Genomic DNA, 21,321 nt, shown 5'->3' with positions numbered 1-21,321 from the left:
AGCTTTTAGACTGTTGCAAAAAATTAAAGGTGTGCGCCTGTGCAGACACTTGGCTGATCCTCTGGCGGCACAGGGGGAATCAAGACCAGCAAAGAAAACGGGACGCCTGGCGATTAGCTGTTCGAGAAGGCAGCATCACTCACTGCTTCCTGCAGGCCAGTGTCATCACGACTATAGGTCTCATGGCCTGGGCGCAGCTCAGCCCCATTCACTTGAGAAAATTCATATATCAGAACTAGTGATGAGCAAAGTTTTTAAAAATTCGATTCAGCTGCTTCGCCAAACTTCGACAAGAAATTTGATTCCATTGTATGGAGCGAGCTCCATGACGGGGAACGGCGATTGCACCGCTCCCGCGTCATTTAACTAGTCAGATGCCGCATTCAATGCTGATCGCGCCATCTGAGAGTCACATTCAGCCTATTAGGGGGTTAATCAGGGGTTAAAACATACTCACCTCATCCATTTGATCGCTGGGGGGGGGTCACAGACATCTTAATTGAAGAAAACGCGGCAATTCTCGCACGCTGACGTGATGAAGTCACCACGAGAATTGGCGCGTTTTCTTTACTGAAGATGGCCGCGATGACCTCACTGCAATCAAATGGATGAGGTGAGTACTTTTTTTTTTTTGCCAAGCAATTCAAATTTGTGGCGAATCAAATTTTTCCTGAAATTCGGATCCAATTCCACTTCGTTAACTTTGATTCGCTCAGCGCTAATCAGAACAACGGCATCATATGGCCCCACAGCATATATTGACATGTGCAAAACACTGCCTATAATCCTATCAACAGGATAATAAAGAATATAAGTGTGGAAAGTGCAAATACTTGTAATCAGTGGAGGGTATCAAAACATAAAATAACAAACTATAACACTATACAGGGGCGTAGCTATAGGAGAAGCAGGGGAAGAGGCCGCCTTGGGGCCCAGACCCACAAGGGGCCCCTTCAGGAGACTAAGACTTAAAAGATTTTATTGTCAGGGGCCCCCAACAGTATTATACAATGACATTATATACCGTGACACTGTAGGAAACGGACGGAGCAGCTGCCGTGCCTTGTCTGAGACCTCAATCTTGACGAGCTACAGGAGTAAGGCCCCCTGCACTTGAACGTGTGCTGCCCGTTGCCGTATTGCAGACCGCATTTGCGGATCCGCAATACACGGGTGCCGTTCCTTGGGCATTCCGCATCAGGGATGCGGACACATTCACTTGAATGGGTCCGCAAATCTGGAGATGCGGAATAGTGCGTAACGGAAGCACAGAACGGAACCCTATGGAAGCACTACGGAGTGCTTCCATGGGGTTTCGCCCCGTACTTCCGTTCCGCAAAAAGATAGAACATGTCCCATCTTTTTGCGGAACGGCCGGTTCGTGGACCGATTCAAGTGAATGGGTCAGCGATCCGCTGCGGATGCCCCACGGACTGTGTTCGTGCATTGCGGCCCACATTTTGCGGGTCGCAGCACGACCGCGGGGTGCACACGTTCGTGTGCAGGGGGCCTAAGGCCTGGAACCCCTATAGAAATGCCTATTCTTGTCCGCAAGCCGCGGACAACAATAGGACATGTTCTATCTTTTGCGGAGCTGCGGAGCTGCGGACCTGAAGATCGGGGCTGCGCTCCTCAAATGCGGATGCATTCCGTCCCCATAGAAAATGAATGGATTGCAGAACAGATGCGGACCCATTTGCGGACGTGTGAATGGAGCCTAAGGGTTGTACGTGAGTTGGGGGTTTGCGAAGAAGTTGCTGGGGGGGGGGGGTGGCATTCAAAAATGGGACCCAGTAATTTCTAGTTATGCCACTGACACTATATCACTATAACAGTTTATCAAACAATAATCAAAGGGTTTTACTCGTAATATCTGATGCAGCCAGGATGGTGACTGACCCTACGCGCACTTCGGTGTGCCCTGGTCAGTGTCACTCCATCTGGCACGCTGACGCTTGATATACTGTTATAGTAATAGTTTGTTATTTTATTTACTTTAATAAGATGCGGCCCCCACCATCTAGTGTAAGACAATTAAAGCAGCAGCATAAGTAGCAAAAATTAAAGTGGTTTTCTGAGACTTTACAACTGATGACCTATCTTCAGGATAGGTCATCAGTATCTGATTGGTGGGGATCGCAGTAGCGCCGTGGCCTTCTCTCAGCTTTTTCCAAGGCCAGAGATGACACGTTCATGTGTCACGTGGCCTAGGCGCAGCTCATTCCCATAGAAGTGAATGGGGCTGTGCGTGATACCAAGCACAGCCGCTATACAATGTACGGTGCTGTGCTTGTTGAGCACGGGGAAGGTCACGGCGCTCACAGGAACACCAGTGCCTTCTCAAACAGCTAATCGGCGGGCGTCCCAGGTGTTGGACCCACCAGTCAGATACCGATGACCTATCCTGAGGATATCTCATCAGTTATAAAATCTTGGAAAGTCATTTAAAATTAAAAGCTGACATATTGTTATTCCGCACAAAAAGACTTATGTTCTTGCTCCTGATAGGGCCCCCCAACCTCTGGGCCCCATAGTAAGTGTTTGCAAATGTATACTGTACTAACAGTGCCTAAAAATTCAAGGTGTAAAACTAATGTTCCTGGACTCATTGGTCATTAGACAACGGCTGTAGAGATTCCACAGGAAGGTTGTCCCCTGAGAGCAGCAAGTAACCATGGGGTCCTATTGGAATCCTTAAAAAGAAGAAGGGGGCGGAGGATTTGCCCATCTCATGTTACTTCTAGGCAGTAAATTGAAGTCTCAGATTGCAGAGGCTTTGGGTGAAGAAGGAAGCTTGTAAGGTAAGGAGCCGTTATCATTTTTTACACATTGTAGGTTTTTGTTGCAGATTACGCTGCGGATTTTGATGAATTAGATGAGTATTTAGTTTGTGAATTATGTTGCTGATTTCTGTGCAGATTACATCTCCATTAAAATGAATTCATCTACAGGAAAATCTGCAATAAAACATTATCTGCGTTCTGTTCCGCTACGAATTTAACATTACAGATGCCGGTAGTGGCTAACCTAGGCGATGTATGTATGTGGCAACATGTGAGGGCACCCTTAGGGCCCATTCAGACGGCCGCATTCAATTCAATGGGGCTGCAAAAGATGCGGACAGCACACCGTGTGCTGTCCGCATCCGTGGTTCCGCTCCACAGCTCTGCAGAAAGGATACAGCATGTCCTACTCTCACAAGAATAGTCATTTTCTATAATTTTTGCGGCCATGTGCGATCCGCAAATTGCGGAATGCACACGGCCTGTATCCTTGTTTTACAAAACACTACGGCTGTCTGAATGAGGCCTTAGGCCTCATGCACATGGCCGTGTTCCGCGGCCGAGAGCGGTCCGTGGTAACACGGCCTGGATTCCTGTTGAGAGCAGGAGCGCACGGCGTCATTGGTTGCTACGACGCCGTGCGCTTCATGCTGCCGCTGCTGTACAGTAATACACTCGTATAGTGTGTTACTGTAGTGCAGCAGTGGCATGAAGCGCACGGCGTCAATGACGCCGTGCGCTCATGCTCTCAAAAGGAATCCAGGCCGTGTTACCACGGACCGCTCTTTGCCGCGGTACACGGCCGTGTGCATGAGGCCTTCTACAGAAAAAAAAATATCCTTTTGTGAAAGGGAAGATTCTACAGGAAAGGTTTTCCATATTTCTCCTGCTGGGAATATTTGAAATCCACAAATAAACCCAGGAAAAAATGAAATTTGCAGGCAACTTTTCTGATGCTTTGTTCCCATCTCATTTTGCAGTAAGGGCCCAGGTAAAATCCCAACATGACAGTCCAGCAGTGAAAACGACAATTTCTTTATGCGAAATACGTTAAAATTAAGTGTAGACACCAGTTTCCTAGTACAAGTGAGGTCTACATTTAAAATGGCACATAAATCAAGATCTACTTCCAAGGCGTGCTCTGACTGCCTTATCATTTGTGGCAAGCCTCTTGCCAGCAGACATTAACCCTTTCTCGTAGCGAACTGCTGCCAGAGAAGCAGCCCTGGGCATGAATGTTCTGTTGTAGAAGAAAGTGCTCCATACCAGACTGTAAAGATCCAGTTGGCCTTCTGTACAGCTGACAGGGCATTCAATCTGTTTGCTGTTGCAATTAATATATTGCGTAAGGCTACTTTCACACTGGCGTTTTGGCTTCACGTTTGCGAGATCCGTTCAGGGCTCTCACAAGCGGTCCAAAACGGATCAGTTTTGCCCTAATGCCTTCTGAATGGAAAAGGATCCGCTCAAAAAGCATCAGTTTGCCTCCGATCAGTCTCCATTCCGCTTTGGAGGTGGACACCAAAACGCTGCTTGAAGCGTTTTGGTGTCCGTCTGACGAAACTGAGCCAAACTGTAAGTCAATGGGGACGGATCCGTTTTCTATGACACAATGTGGCACAATAGAAAACGGATCCGTCCTCCATTGACTTTCAATGGTGTTCAAGACGGATCCGTCTTGGCTATGTTACAGATAATGAAAACAGATCCGTTCTGAACGGATGCATGCGGTTGTATTATCTGAACAGATCCATCTGTGCAGACCCATGACGTATCCGCACCAAATGCGAGTGTGGAAGTAGCCTAAGGCCTCGTGCACACAACCGTTTTTGTGGTCCGCATCCGAGCCGCATTTTTTTTGCGGCTTGGGTGCGGACCCATTCACTTCAATGGGGCCGCAAAAGATGCGGACAGCACTCCGTGTGCTGTCCGCATCCGTTGCACCGTTCCGTGGCCCCGCAAAAAAAATATAACCTGCCCTATTTTTGTCCGTTTTGCGGACAAGAATAGGCATTTCTACAATGGGCCGCCCGTTCCGTTCCGCAAATTGCAGAAGGCACAGGGTCGGCTTCCGTTTTTTGCGGACCGCGAAAAACGGCACAGTCGTGTGCATGAGGCCCAATTCTGTAGCACAAAATAAAGCACAAGATTGCGCAACACGACAAACTTTGCGGAAATGGCTATCACATTATTAAAACCCTGGTAATGTAGTTGTACTGAGTTAGTTTTCTTTTGTGTGTACACAATTGGAGATAGTTTACTGGCTTCAGTGAGCCCTTTTGTAGATGCACTGGGGTCATTTATCAAACTGGTGTGAAGTAGAACTGGCTTAGTTGCCCATAGCAACCAATCAGATTCCACCTTTCATTTTTCACAGCTCCTTTGGAAAATGAAAGACTGAGTCTGATTGGTTGCTATGGGCAACTAAACCGGTTTTGCTTCACACCAGTTTGATAAATCTCCCCCTATGTGGATTTGACAGAGTTATCATCCTAGAAGACAGCATGTCTGATTTGAGAAAATTGTTCACTATATTGTAGTCCTAAGGTTGGTTTTTATTTTGATTTATTATCCACTTTTGTCCTATTAAAATGGCTGCCAGACAGTAGCTTTTCCCAGATTCTGTTGTTAAGGGCTCATGCAGACAAACGTATTTTCTTTCCGTGTACGTTCCATTTTTTTTTTCGGGCCGTATGCAGAACCATTCATTTCAATGGGTCTGCAAAAAAAACTGAAGTTACTCCGTGAGTATTCCATTTCCGTATGTCCGTTCCGCAAAGAGATAAAACATGTCCTATTATTGTCCGCATTACGGACAAGGATACGACTGTTCTATTAGGGGCCAGCTGTTCCGTTCCGCAAAATACATACGGTCGTGTGCATGAGCCCTGAAAGGGTTGTTCCAACCTCTATCATGACCCCCCCCCCCCCCCAATGCCTGGGCCCCTCGTATACATTACCTGCTCCCCGGCACCCTCATCACTCCGGATCCCTGCACGGCTGCATCTCCTAATAGCTCGGATCAAAACATCCGGCGACATGGGGAGCAGCCAATAGCAGGCTGCGACGAGGACGAGCCTCCCTAGCGTCCATACAGGAATCTGGAGGTGCTGGGGAGCAGGTACGTATATTGTATACGAGGGGCCCGGGCATTGGATAACCCCTTTTATGATTTTACTAGCCCAATCAATCATCCACCGTTGCAGTTTCAATTGGCCTTCACCAATTGTCCCACTAGGATGGATTGTAATGTCTGTCTAATTTTGTGGCGTTTCCTACAGTTCTCTCCCCCTCCCCCAACTCAATCATCCTGAACAGTGTTTGTGCAAGCAGGAAAGGACAATACTGCTTTGAGCTTTCACTGTTTGGGGTCTGGGTGGCTGCAGAAGAGAGAGGCTTGGGAAGGGCTACTTCTTTATTTCACACTAGCCTTACAGCCTGCAGTGTTACAGGGAACAGACCAGCTGGGTCTCTCTGGATCCATTATTCCCGGAGACGACATGATTGCCGTCCGGTCCCATTAACTATTAGGGCTCATGCACATGAACGTATTTTCTTTCCGTGTCCATTTTATCATTTGTTTGCGGACCGTATGCGGAACCGTTCACTTCAATGGGTCCGCAAAAAAAACAGAAGTTACTCCGTGTGCATTCCAATTCCTTATGTCCGTATTTCCGTTCCGCAAAAAAATAGAACATTTCCTATTGTCCGCATTACAGACAAGGACAGTACTGTTCTATGAAGGGCCAGCTGTTCCGTTCTGCAAATTACGTAATGCACACGGATGTCATCCGTATTGTTTGCGGATCCGTTTTTTTTGCGGACCGCAAAATACATATGGTCGTGTGCATGAGCCCTTACCCTGCAAATATGCAGAGAATTGGCCGGACTAAAACCGCTGTGCGCAGCCTGGCAGATCTCACTAGTTTCACTGTGAAACTAGCCTGAGGCTCTCATTGGGCTACTGACAAAGTTTTGGTCTTGTTTTAAAGGCAATGTGCCATCCGAAAATGACCTAATGTTTAAATCACGTTTTTAGGCTACTTTCACACTTGCGTTCGGAGCGAATCCGTCTGGTGTCTGCACAGACGGAATCTCTCCTATAATGCAAACGATGGTATCCGTTCAGAACGGATCCGTCTGCATTATATTTCAGAAAAAATTCTAAGTGTGAAAGTTGTTCAGACGGATCCGTCCAGACTTTGCATTGAAAGTCAATGGGGGACGGATCCGTTTGAAATTGCACCATATTGTGTCATCTTTAAACGGATCCGTCCCCATTGACTTACATTGTAAGTCTGGACGGATCCGTTTGGCTCCGCACGGCCAGGTGGACACCCGAACGCTGCAAGCTGCGCTCGGATGTCCGCCTGCTGAGCGGAACGGAGGCCAAACGGTGCCAGACTGATGCATTCTGAGCGGATCCGCATCCACTCAGAATGCATTGGGGCAGTACGGATCCGTTCGGGGCCGCTTGTGAGAGCCTTCAAACGGAGCTCACAAGCGGAACCCTGAACGCTAGTGTGAAAGTAGCCTTATTTTGAAAAAAAATATTAAAAATATTAAAAGCATTTTTTATGTTATTTTTAATTTTCCATGTCAATATCTATACTAAAACAAAAAACATAAAATCCTGCAGTTTTTGCACTGCCACTAAGCCTAACAATAGGCACCACTTCTTCTGTCTGTACAGATCAGTTATCTGCTTATCTATACACAGAGGTGATATCATTACAGGCATGATTAGAATGATAAGACAGGATCCACCAATCACATTAAGGCCTTGCCAGTGCTGCAGACTGCAAACAGCGGGTCCGCAATATATGGGCACCAGCTGTTTGCTCACAGCATCACGGATGCAGACCCATTCACTTGAATGGGTCTGCAATCTGGAAGGTGCGGTGCGGAACGGAGGCACGGAACCCCACGGAAGTATTACAGAGTGTGTGCACTACTTTTCTGCGGTGTGGACCCCATTCAAGTAAATGTGTCCGCAGATAGTGTCCACACAGTCATGTGCATGCGCCCTAAGGCCTCTTTCACACTAACGTTATGGATTCTCTCGTGGTCTGTTCAGAAAAAACTGATGCTCTTGCACACAAGTTCAGTCAGTATTCTCTGCGATTGCATTCAGTGTTTCAGTTTTTCCCGCATACTGAATACTATGAGTCTCGCTGACGAGGCCAATAGTGTTCATGCTGCAATTCATATTTTGGCCACCAGATGGCAGGCCAGGATAAGAAATGAGCAATTTTCAGTACAAAACTTCATTTTAAAAAGCCCTGATAGTACAAAATTAGAAATTAAAAAACATAATTTATAGGCTAATATATGAGCTTCAAAATCATCACAAAAAAAAAAAATGTTAAATATATAAAAAAATATAAAAGTTTAAATCACCCCCCTTTCCGTATAAATAAAAAATAAATACCTAAATAACAATAAATATAAACATCATGGGTATTACCGCGGCCGAAAACACCCATTAAAATATAGAAACATTTTTCCAAAACGGCGTAACGGAAAAAAAAGGTCAAAATGGAGCGATTTGCCATTTTTTTTGCATCTCTTACCCCAAATAAATGTGATCAAAAAGTCACGCACACTCCAAGATGGTATCAATAAAAACTATGGATTGTCCCGCAAAAAATGAGCCCCTAAACTGCTCAGTAGACATAAGGATAAAAAAATTTTTAGGGTCAGAATATGGTGATGTAAAAAAAAAAATCATTTTTATCAAAGTTTACATTTATTTTTACACTATTTAGACATAAAACACAAACTACATATATGGGGTATCGTTGTAATCATACTGACCCAGAGAATGAAGGGCATGGGTCAGTTTTGCCGCAAACTAAATGCAGTGGGAACAAACCTGTAAAATGGTGGAGGAATTTCGTGTTTTTTTTCCAATTCCACCCCATTTGGAATTTTTTTACCGCTTCCCACTACATTTTATGCCATAATTAATGGTGGCACTAAAAAGTACAACTTGTCCCACAAAAAAATAAGCCCTCATACAGCTACGTGAACGGAAATTTAAAAAAGTTATGGCTCAAGGAAGATAGGGAAGAAAAATGAAAATACCTCTGGTAGTGAAAGAGTTAACGCTCTTAAGAACAGCTCAGCCTCACATTGGTAGCTGCTATCCAGCCTAAGGTAAGAAGCTGGCTGTGAGGAGGGCAGCAGTGAGGGACGGCTGACCGGCTGCAGGAGGAGAAAAAAAAGATTCTAGGGTAGATTTATCAAAACTGGTATGTAGTAGAACTGGCTTAGTTACCCATAGCAACCAATCATTTTCCACTTTTCATTTTTCAGAGCTCACCTGGAAAATGAAAGGAGGAATCTGATTGGTTGCTATGGTCAACTAAGCCAGTTTTCCCTTTACACCAGTTTGATAAATCTCGCCCTCTGTCTCGCTGTTTTACCTGTACTTGTCCCAAGGGGAAGGTTACATGGAAGTCTGTGAATGTTATAGACCCCCCCCCCCCTCTTTTATTTTATGCAAATGAGCCTCTAGGAGCAATGGGGGTGTTGCCCCTACTCATTGAGGCTCTGTTCTCCCTCCTCTGGCCACGGCCTCATTATGTTGATTGACAGGGCCAGGCAGGATGATGTGAATACTCAATCAGCATGATGAGCCTCGAAGTAGGGGCAACACCCCCATTGCTCCTAGAAGCTCATTTGCATAAAATAAAAGTTCATTTTTCACAAAAACGGAGGCACATAGAAAGGGACAAAGACTGTTAGCTTCAGATGACATTGGCACATGTATAAAGTCAGCCAGTTTAATAACCATGTTCCTGAATGACAGAAGCCCTTTAAATAGCATAACATTACAATAACCCATATGCAATGGTATATGAACAACCCCTTTTCCTCATTCATATATATATATATATATATATATATATATACTAATTACAGAAGAGGTCCTTGAAGCCCCAGATAAACAGTTAATCCCATCCGGGGTACCCCATCTTGCCTCTGCCTGATGAGCATTCAGAGGCACCACTGATGGACACCTAACCCCGCCACAACAAACTGCCAAGCATGGGAGTCCAGCCCCAACTGTGGAGCCCTCCCATCCTCCCCTCCAGAGATTTGTTCCAACTTTAAGTACCTCCCACCGCCACCTTAATGGGTCAAGTCTCTGCGTCCCGCCACACTGTCAAGGCTGTCTCAATGCCCTCCTGCAGGGCCAAACACCACAGGTCCATCCCGTCTGACCCCGTCAAAATTCACTAGTACCCTTCTCCAACTCAGCATGCCGCACCACCACCACCCCAATTAACTTTAATACGGGCCCTGTTGAACCCTTCCACCAAATGGGCACCTCGCCACACCCAACGTAGAACAATTTCCGACCAAACAGTTACCAGACCCGGAAACAATGACCAGGCGCAGCGAATCAAATTTGATGTCCCTGACCAACTCCCAAAAAGGATGTGCCCCAAAATAATTCTGTCCATATGCAAAACTAACATGTCTGGAGACCAGGGGTGTTGCTAGGGTTTTAAAAGATCCAGGGCCCAAGACCAAATGCATATGGCTTCAGTCGACGACCCCCCCCCCCCCCCCACACACACACTAGCACTAAAGACATTTTATTTGCTGCATAGACACTATCAAACATACAGAGGTATACAGAAGCACATACCTCTCACATCCAGGGCCTCCAAGGTGACGTCTACTCTGATGTAGATCTTCTCTGTCATCATCATCTTCATTCGGCCCAGACAACTTCTTTCAGCTGTGCCTCGTCTCTGCAGAGTGTGACACCCAGACATCTTAAGTTACTCACTTTTGTATCATTCTCTCCATCCTCGAGTCCCAACAGTCTTATACTGCTGTTCGCTGTGCTCCCCAATACCCCCAAATGCTATCATGAAAAAAATATTAGTGCCATACAGATGGTCCCTCCCCATAGTAATAGTTAGGGATGAGCGAATGGACTTCGGATGAAACATCCGAAGTCGATTCACATAAAACTTCATTCTAATACTGTATGGAGCAGGAGCTCCGTGCAGTATTAGAATGTATTGGCTCCAATGAGCCGAAGTTATTGCTTCCAAGTGGTACCTTGGAACTGAACACAAGTTCGGGAAATGTTTTTTTACAGTACAAATCAATTTATGAAGTTATTGCGCGAAGTCTCGCGAAGCAATAACTTCGGCTCATCAGAGCCAATACATTCTAATAATGTGCGGAACTCCTGCTCCATACAGTATTAGAACAAAGTTTTATGCGAATCAACTTCGAATGTCATCCGAAGTCAATTCACTCAGCCCTAGTAATAGTGCTCCTCAAAGTCCCACCAATAGTAATTCCCTACTAGAAGGCCCTCATTAGTAATAGAGACTCTACTATAGAGCCCCCTTTAGCAATCAGGACCCCTATAATGTCCCCTGTATTTATAATGTCCCCTATAGTTAGAAGCATCCCTGTAGTGCCCTCAGAAATGATAATGCCCCAGCCATTCCAACATACAGTCCCATGTAAATAACATCACACCATCTCTCCCACCTCCTCCAACATACCTCCCAACTTTTTGGAAGTTTGAAAAGGGACACTTAGGGTTCATTGTGTGAAAGATCAATTTTTCCTGCATATCTATACACTGCAATAGTTTTCTAGTGCAAAAATTATCTAAATATAGAAATCTCTAAAATTCAAATGGCATCAAATAATGAAATAATATACAAGGCAGGCTCTAATATTTAGATATGAAGCAAACACTTTCTGGATCAATATTGTAACTGCAGTAATGAAAATCTATACCTCGGATCAAAAAGAGGGACATTCATGGAGCAAAGAGGGACTTGGGTCAAAAGTAGGGACTGTCCCTCCAAAAGAGGGACACTTGGGAGGTCTGCATACAGTCCCATGTAAGAAACATCACTCACAAACTGCCTCCATCATACAGTCCCATGTAAGGTTACATGCACACGAATGTAAAAAAAATTAAAATAAATAAAATAGGCCGTTAAAAGCAGACACACTGTCAGCTTTTTTATGACCATTCTAACACTTTGTGCGTCTAATAGGGGAGATCTAATGACTATGTATAAATATATCAGGGGTCAGTACAGAGATCTCTCCCATCATCTATTTATACCTAGGACTGTGACGAGGGGACATCCTCTGTGTCTGGAGGAAAGAAGGTTTGTACACAAACATAGAAAAGGGTTCTTTACGGTAAGAGCAGTGAGACTATGGCACTCTCTGCCTGAGGAGGTGGTGATGGTGAGTTCACTAAAAGAGTTCAAGAGGGGCCTGGATGTATTTCTGGAGTGTAATAATATTATAGGCTATAGCTACTAGAGAGGGGTCGTTGATCCAGGGAGTTAGGCCTCATGCACACGACCGTTGTTTTGGTCCACATCCAAGCTGCAGTTTTTGCGGCTTGGATGCGGACCCGTTCACTTCAATGGGGCCACAAAAGATGTGGACAGCACTCCGTGTGCTGTCCGCATCCTTTGCTCCGTTCCGTAGCCCCGCAAAAAATAATATAACATTTCCTATTCTTGTCCGTTTTGCGGACAAGAATAGGCCTTTCTACAATGGGCCGCCCATTCCGCAAATTGCGGAAGGCACACGGGCGGCTTCCGTGTTTTGCAGATCCGCAATTTGCGGACCGCAAAAAACGGAACGTTCGTGTGCATGAGGCCTTATTCTCATTGCCTGATTGGAGTCTGGAAGGAATTTGTTTTCCCTTAGGCCGGGTTCACACGAATGCTTGTTCGCCGGCTGTAGGTCAGCCGCATCGGATCGCGGACCCATTCACTTTAATGGGTCCGCGATCCGGCCGTTCCGCGAAAAGATAGGACTTGTTCTATCTTTTAGCGGAACGGAACAACGGGACGTAACCCCAGGAGGCACTCCGTAGTGCTTCCGAGGGGTCCCGTCCCGTGCGGCCGTTCCGCGATTCCAGATTAGCGGACCCATTGAAGTGAATGGGTCCGCATCCGTGATGCGGAATTCACACGGAACTGTGGCCGTGTATTGCGGCCCGCGATTTGCGGGCCACAATACGGCCATGGGTCACGCACGTTCGTGTGAACTTAGCCTTAAAGTGAGGAAAATTGGCTTCTACCTCACAGGTTTTTTGCCTTCCTCTGGATCAACTTGCAGAATAACAGGCCGAACTGGATGGACAGATGTCTTTTTTTCAGCCTTATAAACTATGTTACTAGGTCTATTTTCTCGTCATCTGGCTTTTAATTTTATTGGCTTATCCAAACCCCTCATAGTGGCCTAAATTGTAAAAAATGCCCCAATATTGGCCCTCAGGATTATTAATGTCCCCCATAGTGGCCCTCAGCATTAATAATGTCCCACATTGTGGCCCCCAGCATTAATGTTCTCTATAGTGGCCCCAGCATTAAAGAGGTTGTCCAGGTTTTTTAATATTGATGACCTAATCTCAGGATAGGCCATCAATATCAGATCGGCGGGGGTCTAACATCCGACACCCCTGCCGATCAGCTGTATGAGAAGACATGTGCCAGCTCCCTCCTCTCTTCCTGCTCTGCTGCTGTTGTCCCATAGACATACAGCAGCGGACAGGTAGAGAGAAGGGAGAAGCACATGCGCACGCCATTTCCCTGTACAGCTGATCAGCGGGGATGCCGGGTGTCGGACCCCCACTGATCTGATATTTATGACCTGAGGAAGCGTCATCAATATTAAAAATCTCTGACAATCCCTTTAATAATGTAGCCCACAGCATTTTTTTTTTTACTGACAAAAAAAAACAAAACCTACCTCATCCACTTTCCCGTGCAGGGACACTCGCTCCTCACTGGATGCAGCAGGACCTGACGTGATCATGTGATGTCATCACGCTGGGAGCGCTGCATTGCTGCATCCAATGAGGAGTCAGTGTCCCTGTGCATTTGATGAGGTGAGTATTTTTAAAATTATTTTAACTCCTGAAATGTCATTTATCCCCACTGTACCTGTTTTTATCGGTTTTACACAGGTGGACTCCCGTCATTGATTTCACCGCCAAAAAAATGACGTCCTATTTTTTTGTCAGCCGCTATTTGCTGGCCGTTAAAAGAAAAAACAGCCGGAGGACAGGGAGTCAGAAAACCGGACTGTCCAGCCTAAAACCCGTCATCTGGCCACCCTACGTGTAAATAACATCACTCCCCTCCCTTCAGCCCCCCCAACATACAGTACCATGTGAATGTCATCAGTCCTCTGTCTTCAGCCCCTCCAAAATACAGTCCCATGTAAATAACATCACTCCCCTCCCTTCAGCCCCTCCAATATACAGTCCCATGTAAATAGGGTGGCTACTGGCTTAACCCCATAAAGCTGGATCTCACCTGCCACACCCCCAAACTGCTAAACCACGCCCCTGGCTGTTAAGCCACGCCCCTGTTGTCAGCAAAAAGGGGAGGGACTGGAAGGGTGAGCTGGGGGCAGCCCGGGGTGCTTCTCTCCCCCTCAGTTAGCCTCAGAGCCATGTCCGCCGGCTCTACTGACTGACTGGAGGTGAGAGAAGCCTCAATCAGTTAATATGTTGCAGCAGCTCATGGTCAGATAGCACAATGCTGCTGTCTGAGCGTGGACTACTGAAAAGGAGGACATCCCTGCGTCCGTCCAGGCCCTGTGTCGGACAGAGAGCCAGAAAACCAGACTGTCCAGCCTAAAACCGGACATCTGGCCACCCCCATGTAAATAACATCACTCCAGTCCCTTCAGCCCCTCCAATATACAGTCACATGTAAATATCATCACTCTCCTCCCTTCAATATACAGTCCCATGTAAATAACACCCTTCCCCTCAGCCCTAACATACAGTCCCATGTAAATAACATCACTCCCCTCCCTTCAGCCCCTCCAATATACAGTCCCATATAAATAACATCACTCTCCTCCCTTCAACATACAGTCCCATGTAAATAACATCACTCCCTCAACCAAGCAGGGAGGTGGTGTAAGAGAGGAGAACTACAACTCCTAGCATTTATCTGGCTCACACTGAATCTATCCCTCCACTTACCTCTCTGCCCCCTCCCACATTGATCACATGACTGTTGCATCATGGCAGGTCCTTCTCAACCACTGAGCTCTGCCTCTAGCACAGATCACCTGAGTGATGTCATCACAGGTCCTCCAGCTCCATCACTGGTCAGTAGTCACCCTTGTTTTTTCGTGATCTGTGGATCAGCTCAGCAGGGGGCCCTGGGCAGATGATTCGGTGTGGTGGCGGTGCAGGGATTCAATTGTACAGCCATGTGTCCAGCAGGCAGTGCATTGGCATACCTCCCAACTTTAGAAAAGAAGGAAGAGGGACACTGTGTGCAGCGCAATTTTTTTTCTGCATTAGGACATGCCTCTAACTCTGCCCAAAACATAACTAAACACCGAATCCCACCGAGTCCTCTAAATGGCCCCACATAGTCATTATTCCCCTTTATGCCACCACACAGTAGTTATGCCCAGATATGTGCCCCCTCACAGTAGTTATGCCCAGATATGTGCCCCCTCACTGTAGTTGTGCCCAGATATGTGCCCCCTCACTGTAGTTGTGCCCATTTATGTGCCCCCTCAAGGTAATATGCCTAGCTATTCCTCCTCATAGTGATATACCCAGTTTTCCCCCCTCACTGTAATATGCCCAGCTGTGCCTGCCTCACTGTAATATGTCCAGTAAAATGCCACCTTCACAGGCAGTAAAAAAATAAAAATAAACTACATACTCACCTCATTCCTCAGCAACACCAACAGCAGGACACATGGAGCTCCCGGCCGGCCCGCCCCCTGCCCAGACCTGCTGTGTGGAGCACAGACAGGGGGAGGAATGATGGAGCAGGGAGCCGATGGACGGCTCTTGCTTCATTACAGGCAGCTATCTCTGTGTCCTATGGAAGCAGGGACAGATGCCAGAAAGCGGGACATACCTCCCCCCCCATAGCAGGAGGGCGGGACAGGCACTGAAATCCAGGACTGTTGGATCTGGGACTGTTGGGAGGTATGCATTTGGGGCCTGGGACAAAACATTTGTGGCCAAGGCCCCGAATGTTTTAACTTAGTGACACCCATGCTGGAGACCAAACATAACGGTGAAACTCTGGCATCACCTTACCCCAAACCAGGCCTCTGCAACCCAGCCACCATATCACCGCCACTGACCGAGGGAATCCGAGCGGTTGCCCATCTGGTCACACCTCAGCCCGCAAGGCCCTCTAAAAGACGTATGAATGGCCCAGGATTCACAACAGGGCCAGCTCCAAACCTGAATAAGAAAGAACACTAAGACCCCTTTCATACGAGTGAGTATTCCACGCAGGTGCAATGCGTGATGCGAACGCATTGTGCCCGCACGGAATCCGGACCCATTCATTTCAATGGGGCTGTGTACATGTGCGTTGGTTTTCACGCATCACTTGTGCGTTGCGTGAAAATAGCAGCATGTTCTATATTCTACGATTTTGAAGCAACGCTGGCCCCATAGAAGTGAATGGAGCTGTGTGAAAATCGCATCCGCAAGCAAGTGTATTGAAATGAAGTTTAACATCTGAAGTCGATTCGCTCATCCCTATCTGTCACCCATTTAATGCTGTCCTAACTAATGGCAGCATAAACTAGTGACAGATCCCCTTACCAAAAACGCTGGGTCACTTACTTTAATTGCCTGAGCTGCTTTGTTCAAATGTTGTATTGAAAAGCTCCAGGACATCCAATGAGTCCTGATATTTATGACCTCTTGGCTGTCCGAGCTCACCAGCCACTGATTGCAGTAGGTAAAAAAAATTGTCAATCAAAGACCTTTTAGCATCTTAGCATAAAATTCCAAATGGTGTGGAATTGGAAACAACACCATTCAGTTTTTTATCGGTTTTGTTTTTACGACGTTCCCTATGAGGTAAAACTGACCTGTTGCCGTCATCCTCTTTGTAAGGCCTCATGCACACGGACGTTTTTTTTCACGGTCTGCAAAAACGGGGTCCGTAGGTCCGTGATCCGTGACCGTTTTTTCGTCCGTGGGTCTTCCTTGATTTTTGGAGGATCCACGGACATGAAAAAAAAGTCGTTTTGGTGTCCGCCTGGCCGTGCGGAGCCAAACGGATCCGTCCTGAATTACAATGCAAGTCAATGGGGACGGATCCGTTTGACGTTGACACAATATGGTGCCATTTCAAACGGATCCGTCCCCATTGACTTTCAATGTAAAGTCTGGAGTCCCTTTTATACCATCTGATCGGAGTTTTCTCCAATCCGATGGTATATTTTAACTTGAAGCGTCCCCATCACCATGGGAACGCCTCTATGTTAGAATATACTGTCGGATATGAGTTAGATCGTGAAACCTCATTTCCGACATTATATTCTAACACAGAGGCGTTCCCATGGTGATGGGGACGCTTCTAGTTAGAATATACTACAAACTGTGTACATGACTGCCCCCTGCTGCCAAGCAGCATCCGATCTCTTACAGGGGGCCGTGATCAGCACAATTAACCCCTCAGGTGCCGCACCTGAAGGGGTTAATTGTACTATCATATCCCCCTGTAAGAGATCAGGGCTGCCAGGCAGCAGGGGGCAGACCCCCCCCCCCTCCCCAGTTTGAATATCATTGGTGGCCAGTGCGGCCCCCCCCCCCCTTTCTCCCTCTATTGTAATAATTCGTTGGTGGCACAGTGTGCGCCCCCCCCGCCCCCCCTTCCTCCCTCTATTGTAATAATTCGTTGGTGGCACAGTGTGCGCCCCCCCCCTTCCTCCCTCTATTGTAATAAATCGTTGGTGGCACAGTATGCGCCCCCCCCCCTTCCTCCCTCTATTGTAATAAATCGTTGGTGGCACAGTGTGCGCCCCCCATCGGCCCCCCCTCCCTCTATAGCATTAACAACATTGGTGGCCAGTGTGCAGCCTCCCATCTCCCCCCCCCCCCCCCCGATCATTGGTGGCAGCGGGTTACTAGCAATAGTACAATAGTAAAAGATTCATACTTGCCTGGGAGCTGCGATGTCTGCTTCCGGCCGGGAGCTCCTCCTACTGGTAAGTGACAGTTCATTTAGCAATGCGCCGCACAGACCTGTCACTTACCAGTAGGTGGAGCTCCCGGCCGGACACGAACATCGCAGCAGCCGGTAAGTATGAATCTTCTACTATTGTACTATTGCTAAGTAACCATGGCAACCTGGACTGTAGTAGCATCCTGGTTGCCATGGTTACCGATCGGAGCCCCAGCGATTAAACTGGGACTCCGATCGGAACTCCGCTGCCACCAATGATGGGGGGGGGGGGCGGGAGATGGGAGGCCGCATACTGGCCACCAATGTTGTTAATGCTATAGAGGGAGGGGGGGCCGATGGGGGGCGCACACTGTACCACCAACGAATTATTACAATAGAGGAGGGGGGGCACACTGTGCCACCAACGAATTATTACAATAGAGGGAGGGGGGGGGGCCGCACTGGCCACCAACCTATTATTACAATAGAGGGGGGGGGGGGCCGCACTGGCCACCAATGATATTCAAACTGGGGAGGGGGGGGAGGGTCTGCCCCCTGCTGCCTGGCAGCCCTGATCTCTTACAGGGGGCCGTGATCAGCACAATTAACCCCTTCAGGTGCCGCACCTGAAGGGGTTAATTGTGCTGATCACGGCCCCCTGTAAGAGATCGGGTGCTGCCAGGCAGCAGGGGGCAGTCTTGTACACAGTTTGTAGTGTATTCTAACTAGAAGCGTCCCCATCACCATGGGAACGCTTCTGTGTTAGAATATACTGTCGGTTCTGAGTTTTCACGAAGTGAAAACTCAGCTTTGAAAAAGCTTTTATGCAGACGGATCTTCGGATCCGTCTGTATAAAAACTAACCTACGGCCACGGATCACGGACACGGATGCCAATCTTGTGTGCATCCGTGTTCTTTCACGGACCCATTGACTTGAATGGGTCCGTGAACCGTTGGCCGTGAAAAAAATAGGACAGGTCATATTTTTTTCACGGCCAGGAAACACGGATCACGGATGCGGCTGCAAAACGGTGCATTTTCCGATTTTTCCACGGACCCATTGAAAGTCAATGGGTTCGCGAAAAAAAACGGAAAACGGCACAACGGCCACGGGTGCACACAACGGTCGTGTGCATGAGGCCTTAGTATGATTACATTGATACCACATTTATATAGTATTTCTTGTGCTTTAATATTTATAGAAAATAAAAACTTTGTAAAAAAAGAAATATTTTTTCTTCTCTTTGCCATATTCTGACCCATCTAACTTTTTTATAGGTATGTCTATGGAGCTGTGTGAGGGCGCTTTTTATTCAATTTTATTGGGGAGGTGAAGTGATGAAAAAATGTAGAATCGGCCATTCAGATTTTTCGTCTATTACACCAACATCATGCAGTCGTTAGTCGTATGGGTGTTTTTTGACACAGTGATGCATATGTTTTTTTTTAAAATTTATTCTTAAGGAGAAAGGGGGATGATTTGAATTTTTTTTTTTCTTTTTATATTTCTAAAAGCTTTTTCTTAACTTTTGTTCTACTTTCTTTTAAGCCCTTAAGGGCCTAAAGATACTTTTACACTTGCGACAGAGGATTCCAGCAGGCAGTTTCGTCGCCGGAACTGCCTGCCGGCAATCCGGACGCAAACTGATGGCATTTGTCAGACGGATCTGGATGCGGATCCGTCTGACAAAAGCATTGCAATACCGGATCCATCTCTCCACTGTCATCCGGAAAAACAGATCCGGTATTTTTTTTTTGCATTTTTAAAGGTCTGTGCATGTGCAGACCGAAAAGCCGGATCCGTTTTGCCGGAACACTAAATCCCGGATCTGGCACTAATGCACTTCAATGTAAATTAATGCCGGATCCGGCATTCCGGCAAGTGTTCAGTATTTTTGGCTGGAGATAAAACTGCGGTATTTTCTCAGTCCAAAAAACATAAGAGGGACTGAACTGATGCATCCTGAACAGATTGCTCTTTATTCAAAATGCATTAGGATAAAACTGATAAATTTTTTTTCCGGTATTGAGCTCCTGTGACAGAACTTAATACCGGAAAAAAAAAACGCTAGTGTGAAAGTACCCCAACATCATGCATGGAGGTAAATCCATAGACAAATAGAAAATTGAGCATACAGTGCTGTCACAGGCCTACATTGGAATATACCTGTAAAAAGCATTGGAACCTCAGCAGGCTCCAGCCTTTTACAGATATTTAATGGGTCCCCCGATCCTCAGGATTGGTCATCGATTTCAGATTGGTGGCAGTCCAACTCTCGCATCCCCGTCGATCAGCTGCTTGAAGAGGCTCTAGATCAAGAGCTTTATTCTCTTCAGGGTTCATTTCACTTGCCTTTGAAGAGCTATAACCTTTTTGTGGGATGAAATGGAGACCCGTCCACCAAGCTGAGCATGGTGTGGAAAATCAGTCCACTTGCTTCTTTGTATACTGTTTTCTCTGACACTTGTAGAAGTACAGTAGGACTGTTTTTGATTGAAAATAGCTTTATTTACAGTCATCAAGCACAAACAGTAAGCTTAACAATGACACAGCACAGGTTGGTACATAGTGCAATAAATAGTACATGTGCAACGGGCAGCCGCCCCCCAGGGCCCTCTATGTCGCCTCCCAGGTGTAGGAGATGCCAAGTGGTATGTTGCGGCCTAAAATGTCTCTTTGTGTCACGGTGCTCCTACTTGGATACGGCAGACCCCAGGCTTTGGCTCCGAAGCAATAAATAGGGGTAATAATTGAGGGATTTGAAGAAATAACTTGAGTCCAGACCTTGAGATGAAGTTCAATGGCGGCGTTACTTGAATAAATGTTTCTCCAAGCTGTTTCAGGCTTTGTCTTGGTTCCAGCAGGCTTTAGCATGAACTGGCAGGCAAACTCAACTCTGCTTTATCTCTGTTTCTCTCTGACTTTGTTGTAAACAGCTGGCTGGCTGTATAACTCAGTTTCTTCTGTATGCTGCACTTCTTCTCTTTATTCAGACTTAACTTCGGCCAAGGAATAGGTTAGAATCCTGGCGGCTCCAACATGGAGTCTCCACCAGCACAAACCAGAACAGCCATAACTCCTTCTGGTAGCAAGCAGGACTAGCCCACTTCTGACCAAAGGGGGGAAGGAATGGAATGGTGAGTTCTATTCTATCAAACTATAGCTCTGCCGTGTTTGGTGCCACCTGCTGGTGAACCAGGCACATTACATGTAATAAACAGTTACATAACTACATTATGAATGCACATTGTGGAGGAACTGGAAAGACCTACATAAGATGACATTATATTAGCCCACTTGCAGAAGGACCCGGCTTCGCGCGGGTATATTTCATCTATTTCATTTAATGTTTGTGTGTGTCGTTAAAAGATATCGACAGTATCCCCCATAAAAGTGAACTCTACAGAACCCCGCCCCTTTAACAGTGAATTCCACAGTGCCCCGCCACCTTAAAATGGGACCTTTACAGCAGCCCATCCCCTTTAATGCTAGGGCTACACGACGACATGTGTCGCGCAACATTTTGTCTCAAAAAATTTCATAATGATAGGCTATGGTGTTGCA

At 46.7% G+C, this 21,321-nt stretch overlaps 1 protein-coding gene across 2 annotated transcripts in view; it reads left to right on the top strand.

The window, feature by feature from the left end:
* The first annotated feature begins 2,781 nt into the window (after positions 1 to 2,781).
* The window catches only part of LOC120996029 (retinol dehydrogenase 7-like), a 65,249-nt gene continuing 46,709 nt past the window's right edge, over positions 2,782 to 21,321 (top strand). The window contains exon 1 of one of the 2 annotated variants that reach the window (XM_040425685.1): positions 2,782 to 2,801. The gene's annotated coding sequence lies outside the window, so the exon portion shown is untranslated. Of the gene's footprint in view, positions 2,802 to 5,881; positions 5,905 to 21,321 lie in introns of those variants that run through there. The other variant, XM_040425684.1, reaches the window with a different exon arrangement.

The sequence above is a fragment of the Bufo bufo genome, chromosome 3 (genome assembly GCF_905171765.1).
Source record: "Bufo bufo chromosome 3, aBufBuf1.1, whole genome shotgun sequence".
Classification (NCBI taxonomy): Eukaryota; Metazoa; Chordata; class Amphibia; order Anura; family Bufonidae; genus Bufo; species Bufo bufo.
The sequence above is the reverse complement of the archived record's forward strand: the minus strand, read 5'-3'. Positions and strand labels throughout refer to the sequence as shown.